Consider the following 19,572-nt stretch of genomic DNA (forward strand, 5'->3'; position numbering starts at 1 on the left):
GGTGTTCAGTCCATGACAATGGTTAAATAGAGCCAGAAGAGGTGCTTGACTGAGCACTTCTCTCTCTGCTGCCTTTTCCATCGTGCTGCAGGAGATAGTCTCCATTGAAAGTCAGTGGAATCCAGCCTGGGATTGAAGAGCTCAGCTACATGTTTCTTTTAGGCCTAAAAATTATATCGGGGTGTGGGTTCTCGCACCCTGACATAATGAAAAGTTTGACAAGACAAAAGTTTTTTTTTAAAGAGACAAGGACACTTTAATTTCACTCAGTACATTTCGTATGTTTCTAAGCTCCCTCTAGTGGTGGTTATAAGGGTGCAGTCACATCACTCTCCTGCGACCAGATTCTGCAGGAGAATTTCAAAACCCCCTCCTGCCATTTCCCTGCCAGACCTAGGCCGTACCCAATTCATTTCAATAAGCAGACCAGCTAGTGACTGCGTCAGTCCTAAGCACTAAGTACAATTGCACAATGACATGCATGTCCTTTAAGGGTTAAAGGGTACCTCTCATCAAAAAAACTTTTGATATATTATAGATTAATGTATGCAGAATAACTTTACAATTGCATGTTATTAAAAAATATGCTTCTTTCTATTTAATTTTCCACTTTGAAGAAATGACCACTAGGGGTCTCCCTACCAGTCCTGTCAGCAAGCATTTCAGACTCATGCTGGAGTCCTAAACACTACGAGCTGCCAGTCTGCTTTGTTCACAAAGGAGAACACTCAGAGCCGCCAGCCTGCTTTGTTCACAGCCTGTTTGGCTGTGAACAAAGCAGGCTGGCAGCTCTGAGTGTTTAGGACTCCAGCATGAGTCAGAAATGCTTGCTGACAGGACTGATCGGGAAAAATACAATAGAAAGAAACATATTTTTCATTAACATGCTATTGGAAAGTTATTCAACATTCATTAATCTAAAATATATCAAAAGTTTATTTGATGAGAGGTACCCTTTAAGGACATACCCTATTGACAAGGGTAATGGTAACGCCCAGTTTTTATGTATACATTTCCAGGAGGAATAACGGAGAAACAGCACAATGCAAAGTTATAAGAAAATATGCTCTAAGGCTGCATTTAAAATCTCGGTTTTACACTACGGGTGCCGGATCTGGCTGTGGGAGGGGCAAACCGGGCTCTCCCATACCCCAGCTGGACCAGCGCTGAACTCCATTCACTTTAATGAGCCGACCAGAGTCAAACGGTGACTCCGGTCGGCTCATTTTTGACCCGTATCCAGTTTTGTGACCGGACCTAGAACCATAGTATACTACGGTTTTAGGTCCGGTCACAAGACTGCATACGGGTCATTAAAGTGAATGGAGTTCAGAGCTGGTCCGGCTGGGGTACGGGAGAGCCCGATTTGCCCCTCCCCCAGCCGGATCCGGCACCCGTAGTGTAAAACGGAGATGTGAATGCAGCCTAAGAGAAGTTATTTTATGAAGAATAGAAATATTTACTGCAACAGACATGTCTATTTCGGCATGTGCGAGTAGTGATCAGTGCTCTGCATATCTTTATAATATAAACAGTTACCACTACTCTAAGGCTATGTTCACACAGCAGAAATTCTGCATGAAAATCCTGCAGTAAATTCCATAGAAATGAATTGCCCATTCACTTCAATGGAATTCCAGCAGCGGAAATTCGGCAGTAGAAATTCTGCTGAGTGAATGGGACGGTGGAATTCCATTGAAGTGTATTGGCTATAAATTCATGCAGAATTCTCATGCGGAACTCCATGCAGAAATTCTGGAGTGTGAACATAGCCTAAAATGTTTATAAATCCTCATGCACACAGCCATAAGTATCATTATCTGATATAGGGTTAAATCCGCACAATTCATAGTGATGTTGACAACACAACCCTACATTTGCCACTTCTAGCTTACATTTCCTCTATATCAGTGGAACGTTCTTTGTACACATCTACTACTGTTTGTATAAATTCTCCCAATCTTTCCCTTTTCCTGGTACTTATATGGCAATGAAATCTTCTGTATACCTATCAGTGCCAAATAAGAATCAAATAAGAATAAACGCAGCCTTGGATTTATTTTTGGCGTCACTGGCAGGATCTTCAGTGTCCAGGTATTGGGGGGCTTCTAATCCAGTCCTTTCCTTGTTATTTTTCTCTACACTGCACAGACACATCAGAATAACAAGCTGTTTTCTCCTGCAAAACTTGTAAGCAATGTCTCTCATTTGATAATCCCATTGATCGTGGACGGTTCTAACATTGATTGCGAGTGGTCCCATCATTGCTCTTTCTGAATGATAGCATCATCAAACCGCCAAGGAGTGGAGAAGCAGAGCATACAAACCATGTGCTGGAGGAGGCGGCTGTCTGCTGCTGTGTAACCGGGGGTTAAGGTATATAGTGACATTCTGCCCTCTCCACAATATCATTGCACTATTCAAATCAATGACAACACAACTGACTAGATCAGTGGTCTTCAACCTGCGGACCTCCAGATGTTGCAAAACTACAACTCCCAGCATGCCCGGACAGCCAACGGCTGTCCGGGCATGCTGGGAGTTGTAGTTTTGCAACATCTGGAGGTCCACAGGTTGAAGATCACTGCACTAGATCCTCTGCTTATCATTCAGGGCACACACAACTGACCAGGGCAAGCTTAAAGGGGTACTCCGCCCCTAGACATCTTATCCCCTATCCAAAGGATAGGGGATAAGATGTCAGATCGCCGGGGTCCCGCTGCTGGGGACCCCGGGGATCGCTGCTGCGGCACCTCGCTATCATTACTGCGCAGAGCGAGATTGCTCTGCACGTAATGACGGGCAATACAGGGGCCGGAGCATCGTTACGTCACGGCTACGCCCCTTGTGACATCACGGCCCGCCCCCGTCAATACAAGCCTATGGGAAGGGGGCGTGGCGGTCATCACGCCCCCTGCCATAGACTTGCATTAAGGGGACGGGCCGTGATGTCATGAGGGGCGGAGCCATGATGTAACGATGCTCCGGCCCCTGTATTGCCCGTCATTACGTGCAGAGCGAACTCGCTCTGTGCAGTAATGATGGCAGGGTGCTGCAGCAGCGATCCCCGGGGTCCCCAGCAGCGGGACCGCGGCGATCTAACATCTTATCCCCTATCCTTTGGATAGGGAATAAGATGCCAGGGGCGGAATACCCCTTTAAAGGGGTACTCCTGTGGAAAACTTTTTTTTTTTTTTTTTTTTTTTAATCAACTGGTGCCAGAAAGTTAAACAGATTTGTAAATCACTTCTATTAAAAAATCTTAATCCTTCCAGTACTTTTTAGGGGCTGTATACTACAGAGGAAATGCTTTACTTTGTAGATTTCTCTGATGTCATGACCACAGTGCTCTCTGCTAACCTCTGCTGTCCATTTTAGGAAGTGTCCAGAGCAGGAGAAAATCCCCATAGCAAACATATGCTGCTCTGGACAGTTCCTAAAATGGACAGAGATGTCAGCAGAGAGCACTGTGTTCATGATTCAGCGAGAGCTCTGTGTTCCAAAAAGAAAATAATTTCCTCTGTAGTATTCGGCAGTTAATAAGTACTGGAAGGATTAATATTTTTTAATTGAAGTAATTTACAAATCTGTTTAACTTTCTCGCACTAGTTGATTTAAAAAAAAAAAAAAAAAAGTTTTCCACCGGAGTACCCCTTTAACTCCTTAGCAACACAGAGAGCACTGTGGTCATGACATCAGAGAAATCTACAAAGTAAAGCATTTCCTCTGTAGTATACAGCCCCTAAAAAGTACTGGAAGGATTAAGATTTTTTAATAGAAGTAATTTACAAATCTTTTTAACTTTCTGGCACCAGTTGATTTAAAAATAAAAAATTTCCACGGGAGCACCCCTTTAAGTGGAAAAGAAAGAATAAAGGCAATAAAAACAAGATGCATATAAATATGGTTATTATTCCAGTTCAACATGTTACGCGAAAGCAACGCAAATGTGCTTTAATGTTCTTCATGTAATAGGGAAACATCTTCAGAGATGACAATCTGCTACAGCTTATATCACGGACGGCAAGGAACAGGTTCTTTTTAAATTCCTTTGGAAGAAGAAACAGAGAGATACCAGATTTAAAAAACAAACAAAAAACACACACAGGGTAGTTAAATATATTAATATAAAAAATGTAAAAAAAACGTATATCTATTAAATGGGTTTCTGTAAAGGCTTTTTTTCCCCAGAAACAGCACTGTTGGCCATGGACTGTATCTGGTATTTTAGCTCAGCCTCATTCACTTCAATGGGGATGAGCTGCAATACCAGATAAAAAATGATGGTCATGAGTGGCGCTGTTTCTAAGAAAAAGCCAGATCTTCTTTAACATGACTCCATATGTGTGAGATGTGTTCCTGCACAGTCCAATCAGTGGTGAAAGTGTTAGACTGTATAGGATCATACCCGATTGACAAGAGTAATTGTAACAACAATTTCCAGGCGGACTACTAGAGGACTGACACATTTTTGCACTTTTTTTTTTGCTATATTTTGCATTTTTTTTTTTTTTTTGCTATGGCTTTGTGTAACAATTTGTGACTTTTTCTCTTTCTGTGCCACTTAGGCCACTTTTACCAAGAGTGGACATTGACTAGCAGGAAGAGGCGTGGCCTCCCTCGGCCTGGCAGATTTATCATTAGAAACCTACTCCAGCTCAAGTCTGGAGTGCACCAGATGACTGGGGTGCCGCGGCAGAGATCAATGGGGTCCCCTTCAGCCGGACCTCCATGATCAGACATGTTATTCCCTATTCTTTGGATAGGGGATGACATGTCTATCAGCAGAGTACCCCTTTAAGACCTATCCCTTATCCACAGGATACAGGATAAGTGTCTGATTGTTGGGGGTCCCAGGGGTTGGAACCCCCGTGATCAGACACTTATTTTTGTATCTTGTGGATGAGGATCTCTGGATCTCCTAAACAGCGCCCCAGCTCTCCTCATACACGTAGCAGGGTCAGTATGCCCTCTCCATGCATTTCTATGGGCGTGCTGGAGATATATAAGTACATATCTCATATAAATACGTCTTGTATGGGACTTCTGATAACTTCGTCTCTAGTTCGAGATAGTCTGCAAGCAAGTCATGGGATCATAAACGACACCAATCATTTTGTACATATCCTCCCGTCAGGAGCATCATTAGAGGTGCCCTTTAAGACCAATATTTGAGATATCGGTTTTAATAACTTTAATTAACTGTCCAACCCTGCTGAAAAGTAACAGTAGAAAATGTAAAAATTTACCTATTCAATCATCTGCATACAGTACAGATCATGCAGACCCCCCCTCCCCCCCCCCCTTCTCCCACCAATGATGGCATTCTGTACTAGCATGTGAACCCCCAAGAGCCTGGGACACTTTGGGACATCTGGATTGGTGGTGGGAGGGGTACTCCGCTGGAAAACATTTTTTTTTTTTTTAAATCAACTGGTCCAGAAAGTTAAACAGATTTGTAAATGACTTCTATTTAAAAATCTTAATCCTTTCATTACTTATCAGCTGCTGTATGCTCCACAGAAAGTTATTTTCTTTTTGAATTCCCTTTCTGTCTGACCACAGTGCTCTCTGCTGACACCTCTGTCCATGTCAGGAACTGTCCAGAGCAGGAGCAAATCCCCATAGCAAACCTATCCTGCTCTCGACAGTTCCTGACATGGACAGAGGTGTCAGCAGAGCACTGTGGTCAGACTGAAAGGGAATTCAAAAAGAAAAGAACTTCCTGTGGAGCATACAGCATCTGATAAGTACTGGAAGGATTAAGATTTTTAAATAGAAGTCATTTACAAATCTGTTTAACTTTCTGGCACCAGTTGATTTAAAAAAAAAATAATAATAATTAAAAAAAAAGTTTTCCAGCAGAGTACCCCTTTAAAGTTAAAACTGGTGATTCAAACTGAGGGTTGTTTATAGTGTATCATGTTTTGGCATGTGCCAGTGTTTCCCAACTAGTGTGCCTCTCCAGTTGTGGCAAAACTACTACTCCCAGCATGACCGGACAGCCTTCGGCTGTCCGGGCATGCTGGGAGTTGTAGTTTTGCCACAGCTGTAGGCACACTGGTTGGGAATAACTGGCATATGCAAACCAGTGTCTGTCTCTTTAAGCAGAGTTAGCAGCAATATTCTAATGAACATGGCTATCAGCATATAGAAGGATTTTTATGAATTTTTTAGAATACAAATGCAATGCTTTGTATTATTAATGTAAGTGTTCTTCTACCCGCTCACTCTTTTCGGCGGTATATATAATTTGGGTTTAATGCCTACAAGTAGGTGGGTGAGATGCCTCATTAATGTGATGGAGTGCTTCTTTGCACATGTAATTATACTGGCATATACTGGCATTTTCCAGCGCAATTGTATTGAGACATGACAAAGAGAAGAGGCTTAAGTGCAACATGGGTCTGCCCAGATGTAATACATGATCAGCCCATGGTAATAGTTACAGTATCACAGCTTGATAACTGCTCTGCCTTTGGTTTAAAGCCATTTTGATTTCATACTGCTGGTAATGGGTCCCTCCTGCTCGAAACGCTAAGCAGTAACACATCACTACGGCATCGTAAATTATCTGTAACGCAGCATGGTGACATTGTGCTTTACAGTGACACCTACCAGTATTACAGATAATCAAGCTGCGATATTATAGCTCACAGAAATCGGGGGCCATTACATTACTGGGCCTCCCAGGAGAGGAGGTAAGAGAAGTATGGGATTTTGGGGAGCCATCTCCTGTCAACAATTCTGTCCATTCCCTTCAGCTCTGCTATTACTTCATCCGGTGGCTCAGAATCTTGATCATGGCCTGGGCTTTATGTAGCTGCGGTAAGGAATCTGCCGTATTTCCAAATAATCAGCTCAGATGATGACGGGTGTAATGAAACTTATGTCTCCAGGTCAGGGGGGGCTGGTTGGAATGTTTGTGAAGCTAGTGATTTCATGGTAAAAAAAAAAAGAGAAAATAAAAATCATGTTTAAAGGGGTATTCCAGGAAAAAACTTTTTTTTTACATATATATATCAACTGGCTCCAGAAAGTTAAACAGATTTGTAACTTACTTCTATTTAAAAAATCTTAATCCTTTCAGTACTTATGAGCTTCTGAAGTTAAGGTTGTTCTTTTCTAAATCCTCTCTGATGACACCTGTCTTGGGAAACGCCCAGTTTAGAAGCAAATCCCCATAGGAAACCTCTTCTAAACTGGGCGTTTCCCGAGACAGGTGTCATCAGAGAGGATTTAGACAGAAAAGAACAACCTTAACTTCAGAAGCTCATAAGTACTGAAAGGATTAAGATTTTTTAATAGAAGTAATTTACAAATCTGTTTAACTTTCTGGAGCCAGTTGATATATATTAAAAAGTTTTTTTTTCCTGGAAAGAGTGCATTCACACGGGCATATTTGTCAGCGGATCCGCAGCTGCGGATCCTCTGACAAAGGCCCCTAAAGTGCTGCCCTCTTTGTGCCTGCTAATAGCGGCAATCCGCCGCTAACAGCAGACACACTGTGAAGTGCGAGTCGCAGTGTATCCGCACATCCCGCACATCGCGGCCGCTCCCCCGGCTCCCTGAGCTACACAGAGAGCGGCCGCTGTGTGCGAGTACACTGCAGGGTAACTCGTACATCGCAGTGTGTCTGATGGTAGCGGCGGATTACCGCTATTAGCAGGCACAAAGAGGGCAGCACTTTAGGGGCCTTTGTCAGCGGATCCGCTGACAAATATGCCTGTGTGAATGCACCCTTGGGGTCCGTTCACACGTGCATATTTTTAGTGCAGATCTGCAGCAGATTTGCTGCTGCAGATTTTGCTGTCCATTGACTTAAATGGGCAGCAAAATCTGCTAAAGCAAATCTGCAGCAGAAAATACGCACGTGTGAACGCACCCTTAGAATAAGGTTTGAAATTAGTTTAAAGGGGTACTCTGGATAACAAAAATGATTCATATTTTGTCCCCTCATGGTCAGACCAACTGTATTGTTATATACACTTTGGGGGAGATTCATCAAAACCTGCGCAGAGGAAAAGTTGCTGAGTTGCCCATAGCAACCAATGAGATCGCTTCTTTTAATTTTCAGAGGCCTTGTCAAAAATTAAAGCAGCAATCTGATTGGTTGCTATGGACAACTGGTCAACTTTTCCTCTGCACAGGTCTTGATGAATTCCCTGTACTGGGCCATTCTTCCTATTGGAATATGCTGTGACAGGCAGGAAGTGAAAAAAAAACCTGGCATCCTCTGTCCACATTGTCTCCTCTCTCCCCCACAACTGATAGAGAGATCATGTGACACTTTGTACTGGCATTCAGCCAACAAGCCACGCCCCCTATCTAGCATCGACCAACCAAGTCACCCCCTCTCTATCTTAGCTTATCGAGCCACGCCCCTTATATAATACCCGCAAGCCACACACCCTTTCTAATAGTGATGAGCGGCATTGCCCATATTTGAATTTGCGATATTTCGCGAATATATAGACGAATATTCGTCTTATATTTGCGCATTTCGCGTATTCGTTATATTCGCATATTCGAGGAAGAAAACAGTGAGTGGGTGGGCAACTTTACTATTGGTTGCTAGGGATGTTGCTGATAACCTCTGACAAGTGTATTTGCATCATTCTAACTGACCCACAAGTAAAAAGAAGAAATATGCGAATATTCACATATGCGCACATGCGGAAAAAAGTGAATATTCGTAATTTCGAATATATAGCGAAATTTGTGATATTCGCGATAAAAGTTCTAAATGCGAATATTCACGCCCAACACTACTTTCTAACGGTCTTGACAATGAGGATGCATAGACATGAATGAAGGAGGCGTAGTGTGACGTCACGTGGCGTGTTCATGAACGCTGTAGTGCCCCCCGCGATCAGACAGGTTATCCCCTTTATTTATATTGATATCTGACACTGCTGATAACCATGCTACTAGACCTGCATTGTGACTGCAACAAAGACACTCCACGCAGCTGAAGGCAAAGATAAAACAATGAGAAGTATACGGTTAGAAGACGAAGGTCAAGAAAGAGGATGTACCAGATTTATAGGACCAATGTCCTGTCCACATTCCAAGAAGACAGCCGTCAGCATTAAATCAAACGTGTAGATCTGAGATGGCGACTGCCGGACATCAGATGTCCCACCAGACTAAATGGACCAGTCCCTGTGGGAAAAAAAATGTGAATCAGGGACTACAATCTGGGTTCAGAAAGGGTCATGGTTTACTGGATAGAAGAGTCAATGTTCTGGTGTTTGACAGTGATGGCATAAGATATATTCAACATTTATTAGATATATTCAACAAGAGGGAAACAGAGAGGCCTTTGTGATGGTCTAGGACAATACGATGAACACTTTATATTAATACATAATAAATATATAGTAATAGTGTAAATTATAATATGAACATAGATGATATATAAGTAGCCTATAACTACATGAAGTTCTTCAGTGATCCAGCCAGTCCTCACCCTAAATTTGTTTGAGCACAGTGGTTAGTATTGTTGCCTTGTAGCACTAGGGTCAAGGGTTTAAAGGGGCACTCCACTGGCCAGCATTCAGAAGTAAATGTTCCAAACGCTGTTTTCGTGCTGCAGCGCGAAAACAGCGTTCGGAACATTCCCTACAGAATGCTGGCCAGAGTACCCCTTTAAATCCAACCTCCAACATCTGCATGGAGTATCTTTGAGTTCATGTGGTATTCTTTTTGTGGTATTCTATTCCACTACTCTGGTTCTCACCCACACTTCTAAACATACCATTACGTCAATTTAACCCCTTAACAACTACGGACGTAAATGTACGTCCTTGTGCGGCAGTACTTAGCGCACCAGGACGTACATTTACGCCCTGTGTATGACCACAAGCATCGGAGCGGTGCTCGCATCATACTCTGCAGGTCCCGGCTGCTACCAGCAGCCTGGGGTGAGCCGGTAATGGCGGACATCCGCGATCGCGGGGATTTCCACCATAAACCTCTCAGATGCAGTGATCAATACAGATCACGGCATCTGCGGCAATACGCATGTTAAAATAGATGATCGCCTACAGCGCTGCCGCGGGGATCCGATCTTCTGTAATGGCGGCCGGAGGTCCCTTCACCTGCCTCTGGCCATCTCCTGGCATCTTCTGCTCTGGTCTGCAGCAGATAATAGTGATCAGTGCTATGTCCTATGCATAGCACTGAACAGTATTAGCAATTAACTGATTGCTATTGATAGTCCCATATGGGGACATAAAAAATGTAAAAAAAAAAGTTTAAAAATGTAAAAAAAAAATTAAAAATCGCCTTCTCCAATAAAAACGAAAATTGTCCCTTTTTTCTCATTTTACCCCCAAAAAGCGTAAAATTTTTTTTAAAAATCATATTTGGTATCGCCGCGTGTGTAAATGTCCGAACTATCAAAATATAATGTTAATGATTCTGTACAGTGAACGGCGTAAACGTAAAACATAAAAAAATTGTCCAAAAATGGTGCTTTTTGTCACATTTTATAAAATTTTTTATAAAAAGTGATCTAAAAGTTTTATATATGCTAATGTAGTATTAATAGAAAGTTCAGATGACGGCGCAAAAAAGGAGCCCTCATACCACCCCATATATGGAAAAATGAAAAAGTTATAGGTGGTCAAAATAGGGTGATTTTGTACAAAAAGTTTGAGATTTTTTTTAAGTGGTACACAAATAGAAAAGTATCTAGCCATGGGTATCATTTTAAGCGTATTGACCCACAGAATAAAGAAAACATGTCATTTTTACCGTAAAGTGTGCAAAATTGTGGTTTTCATTTCAATTTCCTCCCTAAAAAAATTATTCTTTGGGTGCACCGTAAATTTTTTGGTAAAATGAGAGGTTTCATTACAAAGCACAATTGGTCACGCAAAAAACAAGCCCTAATATGGGTCTGTAGATGGAAATATAAGAGTTATGGATTTTAGAAGGTGAGGAGGAAAAAACGAAAATGCAGAAATAAAATTGGCCTGGTCCTTAAGGTCAAAATGGGCTTGGTCCTTAAGGGGTTAAACTCTGTCAGCCCCAATGGGAACAGGGACCAAAGTTAGTTATGACAATATACAGCACTGTGGAATATGTTTATGCTACACTTATTTATTAATAGAATACATAAGGCAGGCATATTGGCCAAACTTTGAAATGTTTTGTCGCTTGAGCAAACGCTCTTTTCCCACTGCATTACCTTAGACCATTCTACGTAATCCCAGTGAATACGATAAATGTACCGAATTTTTCGCCGTATAAGATGCACTTTTTCTTCTTCAAAACTGGGGGGGAAAAGTTGGTGCGTCTTATACGTCAAATACACACACCTATCGGGTTGGTCCCTGCGGCCATCAACGGCCGGGACCCGCGGCTAATACAGGACATCACCGATCGCGGTGATGCCCTGTATTAACCCTTCAGATGCGGCGATCAAAGCTGACCACCGCGTCTGAAGCAAAAGTGTCACAAACCCGGCTGCTCAGTCGGGCTGTTCGGGACCGCCACGGTGAAATCGCGGCGTCCCGAACAGCTTACAGGACACCGGGAGGGACCTTACCTGCCTCCTCGGTGTATTCTCCGTGCCGGGATCCCCTGCATGGCTGCGCTCTCCTTCGTCTTCATCACGTCGTCGCGCACGCCGTCCCATCATCCAATAGGAGCGGCATGCGTGCGTAGCAACGTGATGACGGCGATGGAGAGCGTGGATCCCGGGGAAGAAGATGTTCGAAGAGTCGGGGACACCCCAGGAACGCGGCGACAGCGATGGAGTGACATGCAGGGCAGCGGTGACGGATCCGGAGCGGCGGAGTATTACCTCCTATCCAGCGGTCTTCAACCTGCGGACCTCCAGATGTTGCAAAACTACAACTCCCAGCATGCCCGGACAGCCGTTGGCTGTCCGAGCATGCTGGGAGTTGTAGTTTTGCAACATCTGGAGGTCCGCAGGTTGAAGATCACTGTCCTATACTTTACATTGTATTTGGTTCAGAATCTTTTTTTTTCTAGATTTTGCACCTTTAAAATTGGGTGCGTCTTATATGCCGATGCGTCCTATAGGGAGAAAAATACGGTATCTGATGATCCCCATAACCCAATGGAGGCCCAATGGCCAGACTCTAACTAGTATGTTTATGTGTTGAGTTTATTTATTTATTCTTGTTTTGTTATATTGTATATTGTTATATATATCCCCAATATAGACCATTGACAGACACAACAAGACAAATTGGTCTTGTTTGATGTTTGTACTCCCCGATGCACCGAGGTCGATGGGTTTAGTTCCTCTGTTCTGCAGGGAGAAGTTGTAAACCTGATTATCACGGCAGGAACCCAAAGATTATTTTGTAAGTAAAAATATCATTTGAAAAGGTTTCCTGAATAATGTTGGTAAGAATAGTGTGGACAAGTGAGCAGTAGGTGAGTTACACAGGATATTGTAAACCTGCAAATAAGATATATTTAAGCAATATTCAATCATCTGCATATTTGGCAGCTCTGGCCCTTTATGATAGACGTGGTAACACATACTAGTACCCCTGACAGTGGAGGTGTTAATCTAATAAAGTAACTGTGGATTTTAAAGTTAAAGTCTGATGAAAAATAAAGATTTACAACCTGGAGGAACGTGTAAGTGGAACTGTTTATAACAGCGATGCTTTCATAACACACAGCAGGGCACTAGAATGTGTTATTTAACACCATCCTCAAATTAAGTAGCATATAGATAAATATAATTGCAGGCTAAATTTCCATACCCAAACTGGTCTACTGGGACATATAAGTGGAGTAATATTTTCCTAGCAGAATTATTTGCGGGGAAGTAGCAGAATAAATCCGTTTGGATCAAGAGATGTATGAAGCAATTGTGGCTCATGGCTTTTGACTTTATTCAAGCTTTTCCTAATGCCAAATGCTCAAGGACTTGGAAAGCTAAATGACTTAGGAATGAAACAGCACATTCAAAAGTGGGAATTTTTATTCCATTTAATACGTAAATATATAAAGTATGGGCAATGAGGCTCACAATCGGATTTCTCAGGTACACATACACTAAAATGTGTGGCAAGCTACAGTCCGCTGACAGTTTCCATACTACATCTGCCAAGTGAAGATATAGATGTACTGATTTTGTTCCCTCCAAAAACAAAACAAAAAAACTCAGGCAGCGAGGTGAGAGTGTGGTGCCATGCTAAATATTAAAGGGTTCTCCAGGAAAAGAAACACAGTGCTATTTACTTCCAAAAACAGCACCACCCCTGTGGGGTATTACAAGCTGGCTCCATTTACCTCTATGGAACTGAGCTGCAATAACACACACAACCTTAGGACAGAGATGTTGCTGTTTTTGGAAGAAATTAGGCTGTTTCTATCCCTGGATAACTCCTTTAGGCTAGGTTTCCACTTGGTTTTTTTTCTGGCAGTTTTTGAGCCAAAGCCAGAAGTGTATTCAAAAGGAATAGGACATGTAAAGGAAGGACTTACACTTCTCCTCCATTATGGATCCACTTCTGACTTCGGCTCAAAAACTGCAGTGGCATTATTCCAAAAACTGCCAGAAAAAAAAACAAGTGGAAACTTAGCCTTAAGGTGTTCCTAAACCTCAGAGGAAAGTTGTCCAAACCTGTCAACTTGTCTAGTTTGGTTAACTATCTGCAGCCTCTAGACTCTCCACCAACAGATGATGTCGGAGGAGAAAAGGGTCAGGCGTGTTGGTTACTGCATAAACCTATTGTTCTAGGGGAGATACAGTGCCAGGCTGCACTATACCTCTGGAAATATGAACACTTGGCCTTGCTGTATATGAGGAGGTCGGGTCAATTGACCCCAACAAAATTGTCAAAACCACTTTCCTGAGAAAAGACAAGATGAGATAACCCTCTTATTGCTGGCTACAGACATGAGATACTTATCTCCAGACCAATGGCAGATCCAGCTCCATTTGTTGAGATCTGCAGACACTATGTTGAATGTGCTCGCCATACACATAAGATTTATGGCACATGGTACCAAAATAAACTAGATCTGCCAATAAGATTCAGATAGTGTATGTTACTGACATTACGCATGGGATGGAGACGCCAACTGTTAGGCTCTGAATGTTTGAAAAATAATTGTTTCTAACAACAATTTAAGTTCTCATTGGATATGGAAAATATTTTTAAGAAATCTAAATGGCCATTTTTATACATTACAATAATGAAATTATATAATATATACTTTATGTCTATGACTGATGTCTAATTTTAAGCATAGAAAATGCAATGTATATTATATGGATATAATCATGAGGACATTCCTGGCTCACCCTGCCATAAAGTTTCTCAGAATCACTATAAAGGGGTTCCCCTATGAGAGTATGCTATAACATATCAGCAAAACATGCCATAAGGTTGACTTTGCTTCCACTCTAACCACCAATCAAAGAATGAGGCAGCTTTGCACTCTGAAGGTCCTATAGAGGTCTTCAGAGATATCAAGGATAAAACATCCTGAGGATAGGGATCAAAAGTCCATAAAAACCCATTTAAAACCTTGTGCCACAGTAGCTGGTCTGTGGAAACAGACCAAAAAAAGCTAACCTTTATTCATCGCGCATCTCAGTGAGCATTGGTGCCCATGAGCTTGTCACTGTTTTCCTTCCTTGGACCACTTTTGGAAGGCACTAAGCATGAATACCAGTAACACCTCACAAGACCTGCCATTTTGGAGAACCAGTTGTCTACATTTGGCCCTTGTCAGTCACTGCTCTCCTTGCCAATTGTTCCTACTTCTAAGGCTGGGTTCACACCACGTATTTGCCATACTGTTTTCAATCCGTTTTTCTAAAGAAAACCGTATGGCAAAAAAACATATGGAACAGTATGGGAAAAAGTAAAGCGTATGCGTTTTTAAACCATATACTGTTTTTAAAAGTGCATACAGTTCCGTCCGTTTTTTTTTTTTTTTTTTTTAAAACATAAGTTTTTGAAAATGTCCATTTTTAATGGGAGGGGTCTTGGGTGGGGACTTTAGGATGCAAATGTGCATGTGCTAAAAACCGTATACGGTTTCCTGTATGGAACTGTATACAAGTGCGTTTCTCATTGACGTCCATGTTAAAAAAAACGTATGCGGTTGCAGTACGGTTTTTAAACCAAAGACAAGCAACCGGGTGCATACGGTTTTCAATTATTTGTCTATGTATATGGTTTTCAATACGGTTCCATATGTTTTCAATAATGAAAACATATACGGGAAACGTACTTGAAAAACGTGGTGTGAACCCACCCTAACACATGAACTTCAAGAACTTACTGTTCACTTCTTACCCAATATATCCTGCTCTTTGAAAGGTGTCCTAGTCAAGAAATAATCTATGTTATTAACTTCAGACATGTTGTAAATGTGACAAAAGAACCAAAACAATGATGCAAAAAATGAAAAGTCCATGTCTATGAACGTACGGTTGTCTCCTTTGTGTCAACCAAGATCAGAATCATCAGGGTTGCATGACAGCTGCTTATTAACCTTTCCCATAGAATGTTTGTCTGGTTAAGAAGTTGGCATATTATTGGGTAGGTCATGGAACAGCAACAACTACCACATTGTCTATTGTCTGTGATTTAGACTATTTATAATCAATGCATTTTACAGATTTTAGGGTTCACACCATGTTTTTACTATATAGTTTCAATTTGAAAACCGTATGCATTGACTCTCCATTTAAAACCGTATGCCAAAAGATGCATCAGGTTGTGTCCGTTTTGCAACCTGTACAGTTTTGTCAGTTTTTTCACCAAACATAAAACCGTAGCCTACCATGAAAAATCATATTGAAACGTATACTTTTTTTTTTTTCAAACATGGGAGTCAATGGGAACCGTACAGAACTGTATGTGCGTACAGTTCCATCCGGTTTTCACCAGACGGTTTTTGACTTTGCACAGTTTTTTTCTAGGAATTTCAATCAAAAAAGTGAAACTTTATTCATAACGGAATGAAATGTTAAAAACATATCCGTTTGCTTCTTAAAAAACTGATGCAACCGGACATCATTTTTCAAACTGTATACGGATTAAAATTTGTACACACGTTTTGATACCGTTTAGTCAGGCTTTGAGGAATCCGTCTTTTTATCAAAAACCTGATACGGGAGTCAATGGGAACTGTACAGAACCGTATGTGTGGACAGTTCCATCCGGTTTTCACCATACGGTTTTTGACTTTGCACAGTTTTTTTCTTGGAATTTCAATCAAACAAGTGAAACTTTATTCATAATGGAGTGAAAAGTTAAAAACATATCCGTTTTTTTTCTTTAAAAACGGATGCAACCGGACATCATTTTTCAAACCGTATACGGATTAAAATTTGTAAACACGTTTTGATACCGTTTAGGTTTTGAGGAATCCGTCTTTTTATCAAAAACCTGATACGGGAACTGTATTGCAAAAACGTGGTGTGAACCCAGCCTTAGAAAAGATGTAAATGTAAATGTATTATGTTTCGGTTTTACCCTCAAATCATATTTAATGCCTATTACGTTTGGCCCAATATCACATAGAAGTTTATGATTTATTTCGCTGTTTGCAAGCTCCATAGCACTGTATAAACAAACCACTCTGGTTTTACACCATGCTTCATGCACGTGTCACGATTTTAGTATTATTTATGTATTTACCAAACTTCCACGAGCAAATAAAAACTTGTCCTAAAATGTAATACAGTATAATGGAACATAATAAATGACAAGGATATTTTACAGTGCGGTTTGCAAATTATGAACGCCCATCAACAAGAAAAACTGTCCACGTACAATTCCTTTGAGAAACAGTGGGAGTCTTCAGGAGCCTGATGAGGATGTACTGGCAGATATCAGGAAAGGGGCAGAGTTGTTGTAAATCACTGGATGAAATAATGTACTTCTGTTTTATTGATCACATACAGCCTGTAGGCATTTATAGAACTAATCTTTCTCTTATCTCTTCCTGCACTTACTTTCTAATCCCAAAAACTAATTAGCAAGATCACTTAATTCTTAGCATTTAGAGACTGGCAGGGGGTTAATCCCTTATACTCACAGACCTCTATACACAGATATCTGATACGTGCCTCTATGTATATCATTGTTTCCCAACCAGGGTGCCTCCAGCTGTTGCAAAACTACAACTCCCAGCATGCCCGGACAGCCTTCGGCTGTCCGGGCATGCTGGGAGTTGTAGTTTTGCAACAGCTGGAGGCACCCTGGTTGGGAAACACTGATGTATATAGTATTCATTATGTGTGAACTGCTCTGCCACTTTGTAAAATATGTTTGTCTTCTGTTATTAGGCACTGCCCCTCTGGCAATGGATCCTGCTGCTTCTATATTGTGCATGATCAATGGTCAAAACATGGTATGTTGATATATAGGTTTTTCATAAACTGCACTGTGTGAATACAAGCTATGACTGGAGGTTTAAAGGGGTTATCCAGGAAAAAAACTTTATATATATCAACTGGCTCTAGAAAGTTAAACAGATTTGTAAATTACTTCAATTAAAAAATCTTAATCCTATCAGTCCTTATGAGCTTCTGAAATTTAGGTTGCTCTTTTCTGTCTAAGTGCTCTCTGATGACACGTGCCTCGGGAACCGCCCAGTTTAGAAGCAAATCCCCATAGCAAACCTCTTCTAAACTGGGCGGTTCCCGAGACACGTGTCATCAGAGAACAACCTTAACTTCAGAAGCTCATAAGTACTGAAAGGATCAAGATTTTTTAATAGAAGTAATTTACAAATCTGTTTAACTTTCTGGAGCCAGTTGATATATATATATATATATATAAAAAAGTTTTTTCCTGGATAACCCCTTCAAGTAAAGTTAAACATACAGTATAAAAGAAAACACTTTGGATCCCATTCCAGTTTGGAATATAAAATCTACATAAAACAAACTTCCCAAATGCAGACATGTATAAAAGCTTGTCCAGCTATTCCTCCAGGTGCTTATATACAGGACTAGGGAATGTAAATGAATATACTCTCCCAAGTAAAGGAAAGTCTAAACCCAACCTCCTAAAAAATGTCTTAAGGTACGTTCACACGAGAGGATTTTTTTGCGGGTTTTCCGCTGCGTATTTGAAAGTGGGCGGGCTCTTCTCTGCAGATTTTCTGCGGCGGAATTTACGCTGCTCCCTACTGACTTCAATGGGGCTTGCGGCGGATTTTCCGCAGCGTAAATTCCACCACGGAAAATCTGCCGAGAAGAGCCCGTCCACTTTCAAATACGCAGCGGAAAACCCGCAAAAAAATCAGCTCGTGGGAATGTACCCTTAACCTAAATGGTCCCTCTATCAAGTGGAAAGTTTCAAATGAAAAGTGTTGTACAGATATTTATTCTGGTTCCCTGTATATACCAAAATGATTTGTATAGTATACAACAAAGTACATACATTGTTGTTTTCAGTCTAGTTTCCCCTTTGCCTATCAATCTATTTAAAGCAAAAGAAAGTCTACATGCACTGCTAGCACCTGTAGCCCTACGGTCAATGAAAAGCCACTTTATGTGGATTTATTATACACATAATGGTAAATGTATTTCCTCTGCCATTGGACCTGGAGTTGACAATGCACTTATTCTCTATGCAGTATAGTGCAGTATGCAGGTGCTATAATATATATATATATATATATATATATATATATATATATATATACACAGTGATCCCTCAACTTACAATGGCCTCAACATACAATGGTTTCAACATACAATGGTCCTTTCTGGACCATTGTAACTTGAAACCAGACTCAACATACAATGTTACAGACAGTCCAGATCTGTGAAACGTGTCAATGGCTGGAAGAACTGACCAATCAGAATGGGCATTCACTGGTACAACACCTGTATTGCATGCACTGACTGGCTGTCTGGTAGTGCCCCCTACAGTACAGGATGGTATTACGTGTTCTGTACTACTATTTACCTGTGCCAGGGTTACCTGCTCCTTTGGACACCAAGTAAGGTCAGCTCCATTATACTTTTTTAGGACATTGTGTGTACTGTACAGGACCCTGATGAAGCTCCTGTCCTCTACATAGACAGTGATTACAGCTCCCAGCAGATCTTTCTTACTTTTATATATAAGGACTTGCTTTATCTATATTAGTTTTCTACTAATTTTTGTTTAATCCTCACTTTTTCCTATTTTGGACAACATTTTGGTGGCTTCAGAACCAATTACCAGGTTTCTATAGAGTTCTGGTCTCAACATACAATGGTTTCAACATGCAATGGTCGTCCTGGAACCAATTAATATTTTAACTTGAGGGACCACTGTGTGTATATATATATATATATATATATATATATATATATATATATATACATATATACATATATATATATATATATATATATAATATATATATACATACATACACTGTATGGCGAGACCGCATGTGACTACCCAGGCAGCCAGCCAGGGATAGTAATACAAAAGTCCAGAAATCACCGCACAAGTAGATCTGGGATCAATAAAAGCTGGTATTCTTTATTCCCAAAATAAGGTGCAACGTTTCGGCTGTGGTAGCCTTTATCAAGAGGCTTGATAAAGG

General features: G+C 41.1%; 1 long non-coding RNA gene across 3 annotated transcripts in view; it reads right to left on the minus strand.

Moving 5' to 3' along the window:
- Window positions 1-3,282: 3,282 nt before the first annotated feature.
- The window catches only part of LOC130358893 (uncharacterized), a 208,215-nt gene continuing 191,925 nt past the window's right edge, over window positions 3,283-19,572 (minus strand). For all 3 annotated transcript variants that reach the window (XR_008889690.1, XR_008889689.1, XR_008889691.1), the window contains 2 exons: window positions 9,039-9,165; window positions 3,283-4,049 (listed from right to left, as the gene is read on the minus strand). This is a non-coding gene — a long non-coding RNA (uncharacterized LOC130358893). The remainder of the gene's footprint in view (window positions 4,050-9,038; window positions 9,166-19,572) is intronic.

Source organism: Hyla sarda, chromosome 2, assembly GCF_029499605.1.
Source record: "Hyla sarda isolate aHylSar1 chromosome 2, aHylSar1.hap1, whole genome shotgun sequence".
NCBI lineage: Eukaryota > Metazoa > Chordata > Amphibia > Anura > Hylidae > Hyla > Hyla sarda.